General features: G+C 44.3%; 1 long non-coding RNA gene across 1 annotated transcript in view; it reads right to left on the minus strand.

The window, feature by feature from the left end:
- LOC128562800 (uncharacterized) overlaps positions 1 to 19,597 on the minus strand; it is a 38,651-nt gene that overhangs the window by 16,374 nt on the left and 2,680 nt on the right. Inside the window, exon 2 of the long non-coding RNA XR_008373509.1 lies at positions 14,059 to 14,206. This is a non-coding gene — a long non-coding RNA (uncharacterized LOC128562800). The remainder of the gene's footprint in view (positions 1 to 14,058; positions 14,207 to 19,597) is intronic.

Consider the following 19,597-nt stretch of genomic DNA (forward strand, 5'->3'; position numbering starts at 1 on the left):
GTCTATAGAAGTAGACTCCCTCAGCTTTTGTTTATCTGGGAATGTGTTATTTTCTCCTTCACTTTTGAAGGACAGTTTTGTAGAATATAGAATTCTTGGTTGACAGGCCAGACATGGTGGCTCATGCCTGTAATCCTAGTACTTTGGGAGGCTGAGGCAGGAGAATCAAGAGTTTGAGTTTGGGCGGCGCCTGTGGCTCAAGGAGTAGGGCGCTGGTCCCATATGCCAGAGGTGGCAGGTTCAAACCTAGCCCCGGCCAAAAACCAAAAAAAATAAAATAAAATAAGGGCGGCGCCTGTGGCTCAGTCGGTGGGGCGCCGGCCCCATATACCGAGGGTGACGGGTTCAAACCCGGCCCCGGCCAAACTGCAACCAAAAAACAGCCGGGCATTGTGGCAGGCGCCTGTGGTCCCAGCTGCTCGGGAGGCTGAGGCAGGAGAATCGCTTAAGCCCAGGAGTTGGAGGTTGCTGTGAGCTGTGCGAAGCCACGGCACTCTACCGAGGGCCATAGAGTGAGACTCTGTCTCTGCAAAAAAAAAAAAATAATAAAAAAAAATAAAATAAAATAAAAAAGAGTTTGAGTTTGCAGTGAAGTAGGCTGATATCTCCTCCCACCCCCACCCCCCAGTACTCTACAATGCAGCCTGGGCAACAGTGAGATAAAGGAAAGAAAGAGAGAGAGAGAGAGAAAGGGAATTCTTGGAATCTTGGCTAGCAGTTTTCTTTCACATTTTGAATGCCATTCCACTGCCTTGTAGCCTTTATTGTTATAGATGAGAAACAGCTGGGCGGCGCCTGTGGCTCAGTGAGTAGGGCGCCGGCCCCATATGCCGAGGGTGGCGGGTTCAAACCCAGCCCCGGCCAAACTGCAACAAAAAAATAGCCGGGCGTTGTGGCGGGCGCCTGTAGTCCCAGCTGCTCGGGAGGCTGAGGCAAGAGAATCGCGTAAGCCCAAGAGTTAGAGGTTGCTGTGAGCCGTGTGACGCCACGGCTCTCTACCGGAGGGCGGTACAGTGAGACTCTGTCTCTACAAAAAAAAAAAAAAAAAAATAGATGAGAAACAGCTGTTAATCATACTAATGTAAATGATAGTGGTTTTTCTCTTGATGTTTTCAAAATTTTCTTCTTTTTTTTTTTTAAATTTCAGTTTGCTTGTTCATTCTTGTTTGTTTGAAGTACTTCTTTTTTGTTCATTTTCTTCTTCCTCTGGCAGTGCTGGCTGTTTTTGATGTTGTTAGTAGAGACCGGGTCTTACTCTGGTTCACTGCTGCTCATACTGGTCTTGAACCTCTGAGCTCAGACAATCCACCCACCTTGGCCTCCCACAGCACTGGGACTACAGGCGTGAGCCACCACGCCCGGCCAAGATTTTCTATTTTTGTTGTTAACTTCCAAAAGTTTTTAAGTAATGCTGTATTAAATTGTGGACCTCTTTGTAGTTATCCTAGTTGGGTTTATCAAACTACTTCTTTCTCTTTCTTTCTTCCATCTCACTCTGTTACCCAGGATAGAGTGCTGTGGTACTCTATCCAGCCTAGCTCACAGCAACCTCAAATTTCTGGGTTCAAGTGATCCTCCTGCTTCAGCCTTCCAAGTAACTGAGAATAGAGGCACCCGCCACAACACCCAGATAATTTCTCTATTTTTAGTAAAGATGGGGGTCTTTTTCTTGCTTAGCCTGCTCTTGAACTCCTGGGCTCAAGAGATCCACCAGCTGTGGCCTGCCAAAGTCCTAGGATTATCGGTGTGAGCCACCATGCCTGGCCTCGTCTCAATTTTTTTTCTCTTGTTTTTATTTTAAAGTCTGGCTTATTAGGGGTTGTCCCTTTGTCCAAGTGGTCTAATGATCAACCAATGATAGGATTGATATTGTGTTGAAACACCTCAAGCCAGCAGGGCTTCCATCTTCTGGTAATGAATTTCCATGTAGGTGAGTGAGCATACAGTGCAAAGTTCTGGCCATTTTCAATTCTATTTAGGCTTTTTTTTTTTTTTTTTAGAGACAAAGTCTTACTCTGTCGCCCTTAGTAGAGTGCTGTGGCATCACAGCTCACAGCAAACTCCAGCTCTTGGGCTTAGGCAATTCTCGTGCCTCAGCCTTCTGAGGTGCACGCCACAATGCCCTGCTATTTTTTTGTTGCAGTTTGGCCAGGGCAGGTTTGAACCCGCGACCCTCGGTATATGGGGCCGGAGCACTACTCACTGAGCCATAGGCTCTGCCCCATGTTTAGGCTTTTACTTTTACTCTCTGTTGGGTCCTTTCATCACATCTCTGTGCAGGCAGCTCCAGAGTCAGCCAGGACTATGTGGCTGTCTTAGGCTCTGCCTGCTGTAAATGTGCACAACCTCAGCCAGGAATACACTTCCCCCAGCTACAGCTGTGACCTCAGGTTAGTGTAACCTTTGGTCTTCCCCTGCTCTGAATCAAGTAAGCCCTCCCTGACTGTGGCTGCAAAGCTGTTCCTCACAGCACTCCCAACCCAGGCAAAATCTCCAGGCTGACTGAGCTGAGGGGAGGGCTGGGGGTGGGAACCTGCCCAGACAAGGATTTCACCACTGTAACTGAGGTTGTAGTTATTCAAGTGTAAATGCTTGTCAGATTATCATATGCCTTTGGCCGATTTCCAGAGTGCTAAAAATGGTTGTTTTTGTCAAAATTTTTCCAGCTTTGTAGTTGTTTTTTTAGGGAGATGGTTTGCTTATCTCCTCACTCTGCTGTCTTATCAAAAATTATCATTTACTTCCCAGGCACTAAAACAGGCTCTGAGTAAAATAGCACTGGGTTGAATCACACCTCTGTTGCTTTGTAATTGCACACCTGGAATTACAGCTCTGTCACTTTGTAATTGTACACCTGGAAGAAAGTGCACTTATCTTCTTCAAGTCTTGTTTTTTTCCTTCCGTGAAATGGCTAAAATAATACCTACGGTGTTATTGTAAGGAAAGTGAGGTCTAATAAAGCAACTAGATGAATGCTTCAGAAATCTTCTTCAACATAGTATTATCGGGAGGTCTTCGCTCCTGTCCACAGAGTGCCTGGGACGCCTCTGGACCTCTTTTATTGCCCTTACACACATTAGAGACACAACTGGTGGGAATGCAGGGATAAGATCATGAAAACCCTTTGAGAGTGTATCCATTATATACCACCATAAGGCATTATTATAGCTTATTATAGAGTTCTTTGGGAACTTTTAAAAATCCTTCTCTCTGGGAAATTTTGGTTATACTAGAATTTCTTTTTTTAAATTATTTTATTTTATTTATTCATTTATTTTTTCACTCATCAAGTTAACTGATTCTAATAATTTTTTTTTATTATTGTTGGGGATTCATTAAGGGTACAAGAAACCAAGTTACACTGATTGCATTTGATTGCATTTGATTATAAAGTCCCTCTTATAATCGTGTCTTGCCCCCAAAAGTTGTGTCACACACCGAGACCCCTACCTTCCTCCCTCCTTCTCTCTCTCTGCTCTCTCCTTCCCCACCCTCCACCGTGTACTAGGTCATTAATTGTCCTCATATCAAAATTGAGTACATAGGATTCAAGCTGCTCCATTCTTGTGATGCTTTAGTAAGAATAATGTGTTCCACTTCCATCCAGGTTGATACAAAGGATGTAAAGTCCCCATATTTATTTATTTATTTATTTTTGAGACAGAGTCTCACCATGTTGCCCTCAGTAGAGTGCCATAAGGTCCCAGCTCACAGCAACCTCAAACTCTTGGGCTTAAGTGATTCTCTTGCCTCAGCCTCCCAAGTAGCTGGGACTATAGGTGCCTACAACAATGCCTGGCTACTTTTTTTTTTTTTTTTCAGTTTTTGGCCGGGGCTGGGTTTGAACTCACCACCTCCAGCATATGGGGCCAGTGCCCTACTCCGTTGAGCCACAGGTGCTGCCCCAATGCCTGGCTACTTTTTAGTTGTAGTTGGCCAGGGCTGGATTTGAACCCGCCAGCTCAGTTGTATGTAGCTGGCACCCTACATACTTTTTTAATGGCTGAATAGTATTCCATGGTGTACATATACCACAGCTTGTTAATCCATTCCTGGGTTGGTGGACATTTAGGCTGTTTCCACATTTTGGCAATTGTAAATTGAGCTGCAATAAACAGTCTAGTGCAAGTACCCTTATGGTAAAACGATGTTTTTCCTTCTGGGTAGATGCCCAGTAATGGGATTGCAGGATCAAATGGGAGGTCTAGCTTGAGTTCTTTGAGGGTTCTCCATACTTCCTTCCAAAAAGGTTGTATTAGTTTGCAGTCCCACCAGCAGTGTAAAAGTGTTCCTTTCTCTCCACATCCACACCAGCATCTGCAGTTTTGAGATTTTGTGTTGTGGGCTATTCTCGCTAGGGTTAGATCAGGGGCTTTCAACCTGTGGGTTGTGACCCACAGGAACTGTATTAAAGGGCCATGGCATTAGGAAGGTTGAGAACCACAGGGTTAGATGATAGCTCAGGGGGGTTTTGATTTGCATTTCTTGAATAATCAGGAACAATGAGCATTTTTCATATGTTTGCTAGCCATTTGTCTTCTTTAGAGAAGGTTCTATTCATGTCTCTTGCCCATTGATATATGGGACTGTTGGCTTTTTTCATGTGGATTAATAGATCCTAGTTATCAAGCTTTTGTCTGATTCAAAATATGCAAATATCCTTTCCCATTGTGTAGGTTGTCTATTTGCTTTGGTTGTTGTCTCCTTGGGTGTACAGAAGCTTTTCAGTTTAATTAAGTCCCATTTGTTTATTTTTGTTGTTGCAATTGCCATGTAAGTCTTCTTTATAAAGTCTTTCCCCAGGCCAATATCATCAAGTGTTTTTCCTATGCTTTCTTTAAGAATTTTTATTGTGGGGCGGCGCCTCTGGCTCAGTGAGTAGGGCGCCGGCCCCATATGCCGAGGGTGGCGGGTTCAAACCCAGGCCCGGCCAAACTGCAACAAAAAAAATAGCTGGGCATTGTGGCCGGTGCCTGTAGTCCCAGCTGCTCTGGAGGCTGAGGCAAGAGAATCATGTAAGCCCAAGAGTTAGAGGTTGCTGTGAGCCGTGTGACGCCAGGGCACTCTACCCGAGGGCGGTACAGTGAGACTCTGTCTCTACAAAAAAAAAAAAAAAAAAAGCTAATTAAAAAAAAGAATTTTTATTGTTTCATGCCTTAAATTTAGGTCTTTTATCCATCTCGAATAATTTTTTGTGAGTGGAGAATGGTGTGGATCCAGTTTCAGTCTTTTACATGTGGGTATCCATTTCTCCCATCACCCATACTAGAATTTATTTATTTATTTATTTTTTGCAGTTTTTGGCCGGGGCTGGGTTTGAACCTGCCACCTCTGGCATATGGGGCTGGCGCCCTACTCCTTTGAGCCACAGGCGCTGCCCAAAGTTTTGTTGTTTTTTTTGAGACAAAGTCTCAAGCTGTCACCCTGGGTAGAGTGCTGTAGCATCACAGCTCACAGCAACCTCCAACTCCTGGGTTTAGGCGATTCTCTTACCTCAGCCTCCCAAGCAGCTGGGACTACAGGCGCCCGCCACAATGCCTGTGTATTTTTTTGTTGGCATTGAGTTTGGGCCAGGGCCACATTTGAACTGAGCCACAGATGCCACCCCATACTAGAATTTCTAAAAATAGGGAAGCTATTCAAATTACTCTTCTAACTTCCTTTTTCCCTAGACAGTTAAACCATTGAAATATAAGTATCCTCTGGAAGACCAGGACTACAGATATCGATCTTAATCACAAAAATTTCTTTTTTTTTTTTTCAGACAGTCTTACTTTGTCACCCTCTGTAGAGTACTGTGGTGTCATAGCTCACAGCAACCTCAAACTCTTGGGCTCACAGCAACCTCAAACTCTTGGGCTTAACTGATTCTCTTGCCTGAGCCTCCTGAGTAGCTGGGACTACAGGCACTCACGGCAATGCCCAGCTATTTTTAGAGATAGGCTCTGGCTCTTGCTCAGGCTGGTCTTGAACCTGTGAGCTCAGAGCAATCCACCCACCTCCAGCTCCCAGAGTGCTAGGATTACAGGCATGAGCCACCATGCCCAGCCCTTAAATTTCCTTTTTTAAAACATGTCTTCTAAAAGCTGAAGGACACAGTCCCCCAAATCATAATCTAATCATCAATTTGGTGGTTAAAGATGGAGAAGAAAAAAATATGACTGAACAGAATGTGTGGAATTTGAAATGAAAACAGTGTGGTGAGGCCATTTAGGGTGTTGCTGACATTCAGCTTTCTGTAGGCTATGCACAGGCTCTTTCTGTGTTCTCCTGAACTTTCTCCTCTCTGCCCTTCTAATTGGCCATGCATTTTTTAGCATTCACTATTGTTACTTATTTTTCCTTGTCAGTCAGTCCACTAGCTCTTTTTTCTTCTTCTTTTTGTTTTTTTTAGAGACAGTCTCACTTTATCGCCCTCGGTAGAGTGCTGTGGCGCCACAGCTCACAGCAACCTCCAACTCCTGGGTTTAGGCGATTCTCTTGCCTCAGCCTCCCAAGTAGTTGGGACTACAGGCGCCCACCATAACGACCAGCTATTTTTTTTTGTTGCAGTTTGGCCGGGGCTGGGTTTGAACCCGCCACCCTCGGCATATGGGGCCGGCGCCCTACCCACTGAGCCACAGGCACCACCCAGTCTGCTAGCTCTTGAAGGTAGTCCCGGTACTTCTGAGGAGTATTCTCCATGCTTGGCACTGTACTTGTTGAACTGGGTCTTTTTTTTTTTTTTTTGTAGTTTCTGGCCTGAGCTGGGTTTGAACCTATGACCTCCAGCATATGGGGCCGGCGCCCTACTCCTTTGAGCCATAGGCACTGCCCTGGCACTGTACTTGTTATTCCAGTTAACAATCATATCCTCTACACTGTGCCTAAAAGTGAGTGATCTCCAGATTTTGTTTGATTATCAATATACTAATGTTTCTACATCCCCGCCCCCTCTTTTTCTTGTTTATTTTTTATTTTTTGTGTTTTTTGTGTTTTTTTTTGGCCGGGGCTGGGTTTGAACTCACCACCTCTGGCATATGGGACTGGCGCCCTACTCCTTGAGCCATAGGTGCCACCCGTTTTGTTTTTATTTTTATGCCTAGCTTCCTAGGGGTTACCTAGGAACCCCTGCCCAATACGTGACATATACAGATGGTACCTCCCATTTTTTTTTGCACATTTTAAGAGCTATTATCTACATATTACTTTTGGAAGTTAAATTGGGAGTATTAGGGCTGGGTGTGGTGGCTCACGCCTGTAATCACAGCACTTTGTGAGGCCAAGGCAGGTGCATTGCCTGAGCTCATGGGTTCAAGACCAGCCTGAGTAAGAGTGAGATCCCATCAATATAAATAGCTGGGTGTTGTGGTGGGTGCCTGTACTCCCAGCTACTTGGGAGGCTGAGACAAGGGAATCACTTGAGCCCAAAAGTTTGAGGTTGCTGTGAGCTGTGACGCCATGGTACTCTACCAAGGGCCACAAAGTGAGACTCTGTCTCAAAAAACAATTTTTAAAAAAAATAAGAAAATATCATTACTGGTCAAATGTACCTAGACATACCATGCACATCTATTTTATTTGCAATTCATATACTTTTTGGAGAGTGATCAATTTTATTCTCAACACCTTGTAAAATGTGTATACTTTTTGGGGGCATATCTAGTATACTATATATATAGCACACACGCACACACACACATATGTATATATGTATTTTTTTAAAACAGAATTTCGCTCTGTCACCCCAGGTAGAGTGCTGTGGCATCATAGCTCACAGCAACCTCAAACTCTTGGGCTCTAGAGATCCTCTTGCCTCAGCCTCCCAAGTAGTTGGGACTATAGGGATGTGTCACTATACCTTCTCTATTTTTAGTAGAAATGGGGTCTCATTGTTGCTCTTGTTGGTCTCAAACTCCTGATCTCAAGCAATCCACCCAGAGTTTAGGGAGTGCTAGGATTACAGAGTGCTAGGATTTACAGGCACGAGCCACCATGCCTGGCACAAGAGAATACTTTAAAAGTATAAATAAAATATATAATTTTTAAATTTTTATTTTTAGAAAAGCCAGCTTTTGCAAACCATGTAATATTTTTTCCTCTATACGTCTTGCACACCCCACTCTGGAGACCACTGGTCTGTGAGATAAAATTTAGGTTTTTTAAAACCATAGTCTTCAAACCATGTTCTACATCCTCTGAGGTTACACAGGCTACATTAAGCTTAACCTAAAGCTGCCTCCTTAGAAATTTAAGTTTGGTCTAAAAGTTTCTCCATATATAATGAATGGTAGCCTAACTGGATTTGTAAACAGACTGTAACAAATAGCCAAATCTCAGCCAGTCACAGGCAGCCAACTACTCAAGCTGTGTTAAATAAGGCAAACCGGAGCTATAAGTAATCCAGCTGCTGTGTACCTCACTTCCATTTTCTCTGCATCAATTTCCTGTCTCTGCTCATGAATGGTGCCCAGCTGTGCAGAGCACCAGAGTAGCTCTGAACCTGTTCTGCTCTGTGGGCTGCCCCATACTCCAATTGTTCTTTGTTCAATTAAACTCTGTTAAATCAATGTGTCTAAAGTTCTTCTTTTAACAAAATAGTATTAAGGGACCCAATTTCCAGATTCTGAACTATCAAACAGTCCCAATTTCCAGATTCTGAATTATCAAAAGTGACCTGTCTGAAATTGGCTTGCAATGAGCTGATTTCTCTTTTCCAGCCCCCCCTTCCCAGTTGCTCTTAGCCTTCACAACAGAAAGGTGTCCCTCAGCCATCCTGAACTGTACTACATTTATGTCCCCAAAGGGACGCTTGAGAATGCATCATGCCTGAGGGAAAAATCTCTTGAGAGCCAAGTGAGAAATATGGACAGGGTAGTGCCTTATTTTATCCACTTGACAAATTTTTGGCAAACCTCTGTGCCTTGAACAGACAGCTGTCTTAGAAGTCGCAAATGAGATAGATGGCAGAAGTCTTTGCTGTAATCGTTTTTATTTTGGGGGGGGGTTGTTTTTCAGTTTATTTATTTATTTTTGAGGCAGAGTCTCACTATGTTGTCTTTGGCAGAGTGCCATGGTGTCTCAGCTCATAACAACCTCAAACACTTGGGCTTATGCGATTCTCTTGCCTCAGCCTTCCAAGTAGCTGGGTGTACAGGCGCCCCCCACAATGCCCGGCTATTTTTCGGTTCTAGTTCTCATTATTTGGTAGACCCAGGCTGGATTTTAACCTGCCACCTCCGGTGTATGTGGCTGGCACCCTAGCCACTGAACTACAGGCACCGAGCCTGTTTTTCAGTTTAAAAAATGATGCTAAATTTTTTCTAATAGAAAATAAGTCTATTTGACTGATTGCTTTGGCCATGGGATCTGGTTTTGCCGATTAAGTGTATTTTCTGCAAATGGAATGAGCTTTGATGAAAATATACATAAAGCATGTCTCCAAAATATAATACACCAGAAACTTCATCTATTTGCAACTATTTCCAATTCTGGTGAGCACATTCATGACATCATAACCACCCCACCTCATCTGTCAGTCCCTTCAGGGTCCTTGGTACTGTATCAGGTCTGTACCTTTGTATATGGCTCTTCATTGGAAATACCTATCTAACATCTGCTTAGTCTGACACACTAATTACACATTGGGGATGCAAAATGAACATAACACCCTTGGCCTCATTCTCACGGAATGTAAGAGTCTAGTATGGGAGATGGACAGATAGGCAGTATCACACAGGGTATTATAAGAGCTATGATATGGAGCCATGAGGTGGCACCCTCCCTGCACCTAGAGGGGTAAGGAAGTCTTCCTAGAAGCAGTGACCAGAAAGCCAAGACCCTCTAATGAGCCTAACATTTTGCTGGGAGAAGAGAGAAAAAGACTGATCTATGCTGAGGGAACAAAAATGTCTTGAATTGACTTTCAAAATGTGTTGAATTGAATTGTTAAGGTAATTCCTCTGTGAAGTCAGGATTTCAGCCATGAGGGATACCCTTAACTCTCATGCCCAGCAAATTCTATCTGGGTTCCCCCCCCCCCACCTTCCCCAGAGAATGGTCACATATTCTCAAAAGCCCAATTTAGAATAAGCTGAAAGTCAAGGGAGAGGTCATGTCTTAAACAATTTTCCCCTTGCATTTTTGCCAAACACAAATATTTCAACCCTGGGCTCAATTGCAGGGAAATGGGTAGTCTTTTTATATGGGCTTCACCAATGATAATGCTCAGTGATGCTCTTGGGACATCTGTTGTATATTTTGCTCTGTTCTGAGGGTTGAGTTACCTTCTAACCAAAGAAGAACAGGGTCTGGGTGCAGTGGCTCATGTCTGTAATCCTAACACTCTGGGAGGCCGAGGCAGGTGGATTGCCTGAGCTCAGGAGTTCCAGACTAGCTTGAGCAAGAAGAGCAAGACCCCATCTCTAAAAATAGCCAGGCCTTCTGGCAGATGCCTGTAGTCCTCTTACCTCCCAGCTGAGGCAAGAGGATCACTCTGAGCCCAAGAGTTTGAGATTATTGGGGCGGCGCCTGTGGCTCAGTGTGTAGGGCACCGGCCCCATATGCCGAGGGTGGCAGGTTCAAACCCAGCCCCGGTCAAACTGCAACCAAAAAATAGCCGGGCGTTGTGGCGGGCACCTGTAGTCCCAGCTACTCGGGAGGCTGAGGCAAGAGAATCGCTTAAGCCCAGGAGCTGGAGGTTGATGTGAGCTTGTGAGGCCACGGCACTCTACCGAGGGCCATAAAGTGAGACTCTGTCTCTACAAAAAAAAAAAAAAAAAAAGAGTTTGAGATTATTGTGAGCTATGACACCACTGCACTCTACCAAAGGTGACAAAGTGAGACTCTGTCTCACAAAATAAAAATTTAAAAAAAGAGAACAGGAGAAAACAATTTGAAGGAACTGCATGTGCTACAAAAGAGGAGAAGCCTGTGTGGGCTCAAGGTGTCCGGCCCCCACTGCTCCACCTCTGTTCCTAGCACTGTCCCAAGAGAGGCCCTGAGACACCTTCACTGAGAGAGGCTCAGTTCTGTACTTAATACCAACATTCAGGGCTGATCTCTTTTCAAGCTCTCCCTCCATTCTCTCTCTCTCTCTTTCTGAGATGGCCCTTCACTATGTTGCCCAGGCTGGACTCCAACTCGTGGGCTCCAACAATCCTCTCACCTTAGGCTCTTGAGTTGTGGGGCCCATGCCTAGCTTCAAGCTACTTATTTCTTTGGAAGACTCTCTACAAATCTATTATGTGATATTATGATACATATTTTTTGTGTTTCATCTATGATTCCTGGCTCTCAGCTCTTGAAAGTCTTGTTATTTATTTTTTTTAATTAATTAATTAATTTTTTAGAGACAGAGTCTTACTTTGTCACCCTCGGTAGAGTGCTGTGGCGTCACACAGCTCACAGCAACCTCCAACTCCTGGGCTCAGGTGATTCTCTTGCCTCAGCCTCCCGAGTAGCTGGGACCACAGGCGCCCACCACAACACCCAGTTATTTTTTGTTGCAGTTTGGCCGGGGCCGGGTTTGAACCCACCACTCTCGGTATATGGGGCCGGTGCCCTACTCACTGAGCCACAGACACCACCCAGTCTTGTTATTTCTTAAGCGACTAGAGCAATACAGTATCTTTTTTTAAAGCATGTGATTTTTTATCCTGGGTTCTAAAGAGCTCCAAGAATAAGTGAAAGTCTTTTGTTATTTATAATTACACCTGAGCTTATGTTAATGAGGTGATTTTTGGAAAGTCAGGACACAGGGTGGGGAATTAGCTGCCAGGGGAACCGGCCACACTCCAGAGGGTTGAAACTTCCAGCCTATCCACCCAACCTCTGAGTAGGGGAGAGGGGCTGAAGGCTACAGTGATCACCAATGGCTAGTGGTTTAATCAATCATGCCTATTTAATGAAGCCTCCCAAAAACCCAAAAGAGCTGGGTTCAGACAGCTTCTGGGTACCTGGAGAGCGGTGTGCTCAGAGGGCACGGGAGTCCTCCCCCTACTCCCACACTTCACCCTATGCGTCTCTTTATCTGGCTATTTATTTGTATCCTTTACAATATACTTTGTAATAAACTGGTAAATGTAAGTGTTTCCCTGAGTTCTGTGAGCCACTCAAGTAAATTAATAGAACCCCAAAAAAGGGTTAAGGGAACTGTATCAGTTCTCTGATACACTTGCCTAAGTATCTTCTTCAAGAATCCACAGAGGGGGATATGTGAGGAGAGAGGGTATTTGGGGGGACCTCACCTAATGTGCATGATGCAATGGTACATTTCAAAACTATTAAGAAATGAGTATAATTGTGATGGATGTGTTACTTAGTTCAATGTAAGCATTCACATTGTATATCCAAACAGTACCCTGAACCCCATAAGTGCATCAATGTACAAACTTATGATTTAAATAAAAAAAAAAAAAAGGAATCCACAGAGATGGCAGTGATCATAGTTCAGTGCATAGGGTGCCAGCCACATATAACAAGGCTGGAGGATTTGAGCCTGGCCCCAGCCAGCTAGAACAACAATGACAACCGCAACAACAACGAAGAAAAACAGCCAGGCATGGCGAGTGCCTATAGTCCCAGCTACTTGGCTGGCTGAGGCAGGAGAATTGCTTAAGTCCAAGAGTTTGAGGTTGCTGTGACCTGTGACGCCATGGCATTCTACCCAGGGTGACAGCTTGAGACTCTGTCTCCAAAAAAAAAAAGAATCCACAGAGAGAGAGGTTTAACATTTTCTCTGTGATCACTGTGGTGGTAGAATAAGACAAGTGTCATCCCTAGGGCTTAGTTATTAAAGTACCAAAGGATGCCCTTGTAAAACAATATTTAGGCTCTACCATACAGTGTAGGGGTGTAGTAGGCTATACCATCTAGGTTTGTGTAAGTACACTCTATGATGTTTAAACAATGACAAAATTGCCCCTGTAGGCCTATATGTGGAAGTCAAATGACAGACCCCGAGGTCTACATAACTGGCAAGGCTCCAGTAGGCTAAGTTGTTGACAAAGTTACTTCATCTCTGGTGGCGTCTGTGGCTCAGTCAGTAAGGCGCAGGCCCCATATACCGAAGGTGGTGGGTTCAAACCCGGCCCCGGCTGAACTGCAACCAAAAAATAGCCGGGCATTGTGGCAGGCGCCTGTAGTCCCAGCTACTTGGGAGGCTGAGGCAAGAGAATCGCTTAAGCCCAGGAGTTGGAGGTTGCTGTGAGCTGTGTGATGCCATGGCACTCTACCGAGGGCCATAAAGTGAGACTCTGTCTCTATAAAAAAAAAAAAAAAAGTTACTTCATCTCTTTCAGGAAAACCATTACATACTCATCTCAGAATGCAAATTTTCAGTTTTGTTAGAAAGTAGCTATCAAGCTCTGAAGGGTTAGAACTATGTTTGATAATGTATTTCCATTACAAATGTTTATCAGGGATACCATATTTTTCCAGATGGGTGGGCCAACCATAATCTGCTCTAAAATTCTGCTTTCTGCCAGTTCCAAAGCATTTTCTGATGCTTACATGCTTTAAAACAAAATTTGCAACAGTGATGAATGCAGGCTTATGTATATAAATGTGTTTGCAAATGGGTTTAGATCCTTGTGTGGAAAAGGTCTGAAGTTTCCTAAATAGAAAAACCTTCAAGGGAATCAGAACTGACTTAAGAGTTTGGAAAATGGTAAGAGGACTTAGTAATATTATAATCAAACCATGGCCAAGACCCCATTTTAACATATTCCTACTCCCAGATTAATTTTGTTTCTGTCACACTTTTCACCTTTGAAAAGCCTTCCATTCATCAAAATCAGTTCCATTTAGGAGAACAAGTATGCTGCGACTTCTGTTCCTGATACTCCCCTGTGTACCATGTTAGAAAACAGTTTTAGTTTTCAGCCCTGCGGCTGAGAGATGGAACTATATAATGACATGAGTTAGGCCTCTCTGCTAAAGCCCCAGGTTTTCCTAAGGGACCACCAATGTAATAAATGTCAGTTCATTTAGGTCTGAGGGCTCCTCAACACTGACCATTGTCTCACAGAAGGTCAGTTTAGTCTCTTTTCAGATAAGTAGACTGCATATGAATACTACCTTGGCGCCAGGGACTTTCCAGGGCGCACAGCCCGGCCATCACTTACAACACAGACACTTTCCCGGGTCTTGCAGTGGCGCGGAGCGTCCAGCAGATGGCGCCGGAGCTGAATTTTCGCGAGTTGTCCTCCACGCCTGGGGATAGAGTCTGGAATAAACAGGAAGGGGTGTTGTTATTTTTTCTAAAGCATTTTAACTTTCAACACACATTGCCCTATTTGTCGTGTCACAGGCCCCTGGTCTCTTTTATTCGGGTAAATTGAAATTCATTTGATATGTTTAAAAAAATGATTACGCAATCCCAAATACATGTGTAGGGTTTTTTTTTTTTTTAGGGTTTCCTTTCTTTCAGAAAACCCCGTAAGTATGTTTTCCAATAGCAGTGAGAGTTCAGCACACAAGGGTTCAGAAACTTCGGGAGGCAGCACTGGGTGAAGCACGAAGGCTTCCAAACAGCAGGGCGTGGCAGGGACAGGCTCGCGCGATCGCGGCGGAAACGGCCTTGGGGCGGGGCCGGGCGGCGGCCCGACACAGCGCCGCCTGCCGGTCAAGAGGGACAAGGACCCTGGAGCCCGCTCGAGGCTGCCGCGCCGCTTAGACTCGCAGGTTTCAAGGCCCCGCTATGGGGTCTGCGCGTTTGCACCCTAACCAGTGACACCGGAGGTGTGGGCGCCACTAGGGCTGCCTGTTTGTCGGGAAGAGAGACCCAGAGGCCTGTTACGGTTTGAGTAGGCGATCTTTCAAAGAGTTTAACGGTTTTTAATGCTTCCCAAAGGTAAAAACAGTGGATTTGATTTTTACAGTACCGTTGTTGTTCAAGGCAATCCTAAGAGAGAACAAAAAACAGAACCTGATAGGGTCCCGCTTTCATTTATTCTATGCTGCTGTTAAAGGGGTTTACCAAATATTAAGAAACGTTTTCAGTGGCAAATTGGAAAAATGGGCAAGGGGTTGAGTTTCAAGGTGATGTATTTCTTTCTGCCTGTGGCGCCTCCTTTTTTATTGCAGGATTATTGCGCTGTCAGTTCCCTCCTCCTCTCCCCACTTCCTTTTTCTTTTCACTCATTTGACAGGAGCCTCTGCAATCATCTGCTTAGAACACGTCACCGTCCTCCACTGGGAGAGAACTGTGGTACCACCTTCCTCCCCCTATGGCTGAAGCCCACAGAAGACGATGGGTTGCGCTTCTGCTCTTGAGCCAGCCCTGTTGCCAGAACCGTTACCTGCAAGATGATGCCAAAATGCAGCTTCCCTCTTCCCTCTGCATCATTGCCAGAGCTTTATGTTGTCCTTTGCTAAGCAGAGGCTTTCTCCTACGGAGCTCTGTCCTTCCCGTTATCCACATGATTCAGTAATAGCCTTTTGGTCCCTTCCACTTGCGCAGATTCATTGCTTTATGTGTTAAGAATTGCGCATCTCCGGTTTTCTTCTAGTAAGGAAGTGAAGGTCCCTAAATGGACCATTTCATTTGGTCTAGAAGTCATGCTGTTTACCAGGTCCCTGGACATGAAGATTCCCATCTCCCCTCAGGGCATAACTACAGGCATAAATTATGGGCTCTCATTCAAAACAGAACCATGTCTTTTGCCCAGCAGCTCTATTAACTAGAACCCAACTGGAACAAAGGACTTCTTGAGGCCCTAGAAGTGAAAGGTTGGACACCCCCTCCCCAAGTCCTTTAAGTGACCACCTGTAACCTTAACAATCTGGATCCAACCAGAGAAGCACAGATAGCTCAGTGTTTGCAAGACAGAGAAGTGCAATGGCTATATAGTAACAGTGAATTGGGGACAGGATTCAGGAAGATGCCTGACATTTGTTTGTCAGCAGAGAAATGCAAGTGTAGGAAGGGAATGTCTCCCTAAGTGTTACTGTACAAGTGTCAACGGTAAATAATCCAAATTCTGTAAAATAATTTAGACAGGTTTATTTGGAGCCAAATATGTGTGACCATGGCCTGGAGAGCCATGCCCAAGAAGCCTTAAGTAAGTAGTCTCCTCATATTGCAGTGGGGTCACAATTTGGTTGTATACATTTCAGGGAGACAGGAATTACATGTAAAGTCATAAAACAATACATAGAAGGCATATATTGGTTTGGCTCAAAAAGGCAGGACATCTTGAAGCAGGGGATTACAAGTTATAAGTGGGTTTAAAGACTCTTTGATCTGACTGATTAAAGAAATGAAGCCTTGTCTAAAGGCTTGGGATGTTTTAAGTTAAGATAAGGAAGTCTGTTAATCATCATCAAGCCACTGAACATATAACTGGACATACACCCAGACTCAAGTGACCTGTTGAATAAACTGATGACCTGAGGTATGGTTTATGCTTTGCCTTGCCTAGCTGTAAGCCTGTGAATGAATTACTTAGCTCCAAGAAGGGAGGAGGGAATGACAAGGCAAGTCTGACCTCCCTTCTCATGGCCAGCAACTCAGCTTTAAAGTATTTCTGGGGTCTCCTTGGCCAAGGGAGGGTCCATTTTGTCACCTGAGGGGTTTAAGATTTTACTTTAGTTCACGACCTTCAGGGAGAGGATACATGAGCGGGGCAGCTGATAACAGTACGTGCAAGCGTACATCTTCCTATGTCCTCCTGGCTAGAGAACCAAGTGTACCAAACTAATCTCAGGGACACAGCTTTGAACCCTGCTGCTGCAGTCCCCAGAGGGAGTCTGCTCAGACAAAGCAAAGCGGCTGCTCTAACGGGGGAGGGGTAGCAACTTTCTCTTTGTTCTTCCTTGGAAAATAGGCCCTCTCTCAAGTCTCAGACACCAGCTGCCTTCACCTCTTGTGGGAGGGCAAAATAAATTAATCACTGATAATGATTGGGACAGCATATTTTTGGAGTCCTGACCTCTGACTGTGAAATGTAGGGTCGAACTATTTTTAGAATTTTTTTTTTTTTTTTTTTTGTAGAGACAGAGTCTCACTTTATGGCCCTCGGTAGAGTGCCGTGGCCTCACACAGCTCACAGCAACCTCCAACTCCTGGGCTTAAGTGATTCTCTTGCCTCAGCCTCCCGAGTAGTATTTTTAGAATTTTAATGTGCTGTAAGTTTTCATTCTGGATTTCCAGGCAAAAATTTTAGAAATGAGCTCTGCTTTTTATCAAAGTAAAATAAAATAAAATAATCACCTCCATTAAGAAGTGGTAGAGTATTCTAAATTGTACTTAACTCAGTAATACATGTCATACGCTTAGATCTCCTCTTTACAGTAGTATGATTTAGTCAGCAGATTTCTTTGTCAGCTAAGAAGTCCCTTCAGCAGTAAAAGAGGGGGCTTTCACAGAAACCTAGTCTTTCTATATTGTAAGTAATACTTTTCTTATAAAAATGATTTAACATAACCCCTTAAAATAACATTCAGAATCGCCTATCTCTGATTTAAGTGTAGGACCAAGACAAAGGGCGCTTTGGCTTCTGTAGCAGGAATAGGCATGCCACTCCCCAAGCACTCAGTGCATCTGCTGCCTGGAATGATTCTTAAACCAAAATCCACACATGGCTTGACAGCTGAAGTGACCTTTTATATCCAGTTGGAATTTCATGCTGGACCAGCTGAAATGACTTTACACACGAACAGAAAATGAGTTCTATGGGTCAGAGAAAGCTTACTGGGCTTAGAAGGACTAAGTGGACATTTTGGAAATACTACAGGCTTATTTCCAGGGAATTTGCCCCCAAAATATGGTAGTTTCAGTCCCTTCCCATGGTATCCTCAGGCCCTTTAAGACAGTTCCTACTCTTTGGATTTCATCTGCCCCTAAATATCAGCTTATATTGTGTCTAGAACAAGGGAATACCTTCATTTTACTGCAAAAACAAGCCTTAGTAGCATGGAGTGCAGTTCTTCCCAGGCTGTTCTGCCTGTGCCTGGCCTCTCTCTGGTTCTCTAAGGAGAAAGTGAAAGCAACCTCAGCCAGGAAACCAGCCCCACATGCATGCATTAGTGTTTAAGAGAGAGATGATTGAGTTCCTCAGTTGAATCCCAGGAAAGCCTCTAAATTCTGAAGCTAAATACAGAACATCTAAGCAGGTGTTCAAGGTTTATACATGACTTTGAAATTAACAGAGAATGTTTATAAACTAGCCATGGCATGTCTATTCATACTGCCCTGTGTTTGTGTTATTATCTGCTACTCATAGAGTGTATAAAAGAATGCCTTTCATGACAGGTTTATAATTCTCTCCAGTGTTAGCTCATTAAGGAACTTCAGTTTAAAAGTTGTAAGCATGGGTGGTGCCTGTGGCTCAACGGAGTGGGGTGCCAGTCCCATATGCCGGAGGTGGTGGGTTCAAACCCAGCCCCAGCCAAAAATAAATAAATAAATAAAAGTTGTAAGCACTTTGAGGGCAAGAGCCCTGTTTTGCACTTCTTTAATATTTTGTACAGATCTAGCAGGGTCTTAGACACGCAGTGGCCACTCAGGGAATACTTGCTTAGAAAAAAATTATAAGGCAGAGGACCAAGGAATGGCTGTGCTCTGAGATTAGGCCTGTCTTTATTGTCACTGCTGAGGAAACTGGGTAGTGATACTTCATAGACAGAAAACAGAAGTGAGGGTGTTGCAATTTCTCTGAATAATGCTAGTAGCCGACGTTCCGACATAACAGAAAGTATACTAAGTACTTTTTATACATTATCCCATTAAACCTTACTGTGCCCCACAGACTAAGTAATGCCATCATTATTGCCCTTATTTTATTTTATTTTGAGACAGAGTCTCACCATGTCACCCTTGGTAGATTGCTGTGGCGTCATAGCTCACAGCAACCTCAAACACTTGGGCTTAAGTGATTCTCTTGCCCCAGACACCCAAGTAGTTGGGACTACAGGCACCCGCCACAATGCCCAACTATATTTTTGTTGCAGTTGTTATTGCTGTTTAGCTGGCCCAGGCCGGGTTCTAACCCGCAACCCTCAGTGTATGTGGCTGGTGCCATAACCACTGTGCTACAGGCACCTAAGCCTATTACCCTTATTTTAATAGGACAACACATTACAAGGATCACAAAACTAGTAAATAGCCATGTAAGGACTTGAATTTAGCTATCAGCCAGTCTCCAATGTTTTTTTTTTTTTGTAGAGACAGAGTCTCACTTTATGGCCCTCGGTAGAGTGCCATGGCATCACACAGCTCACAGCAACCTCCAACTCCTGAGTTTAAGGATTCTCTTGCCTCAGCCTCCGGAGTAGCTGGGACTACAGGCGCCCGCCACAACGCCCAGCTATTTTTTTCTTGCAGTTTGGCTGGGGCTGGGTTTAAACCCGCCACCCTTGGTATATGGGGCCAGCGCCTTACCGACTGAGCCACAGGTGCCGCCCCAGTCTCCAATGTTTTTAAGGCATAATCTTGCACAGAATATCTAATGATGACATTTATGGCTCCATTTATCTATTTATTTTTTATTTTTGTAGAGACAGAGTCTCACTTTATGGCCCTCCGTAGAGTGCCATGGCATCACACAGCTCACAGCAACCTCCAACTCCTGGGCTTAAGTGATTCTCTTGCCTCAGCCTCCCGAGTAGCTGGGAC

Source organism: Nycticebus coucang, chromosome 12 (genome assembly GCF_027406575.1).
Source record: "Nycticebus coucang isolate mNycCou1 chromosome 12, mNycCou1.pri, whole genome shotgun sequence".
NCBI lineage: Eukaryota > Metazoa > Chordata > Mammalia > Primates > Lorisidae > Nycticebus > Nycticebus coucang.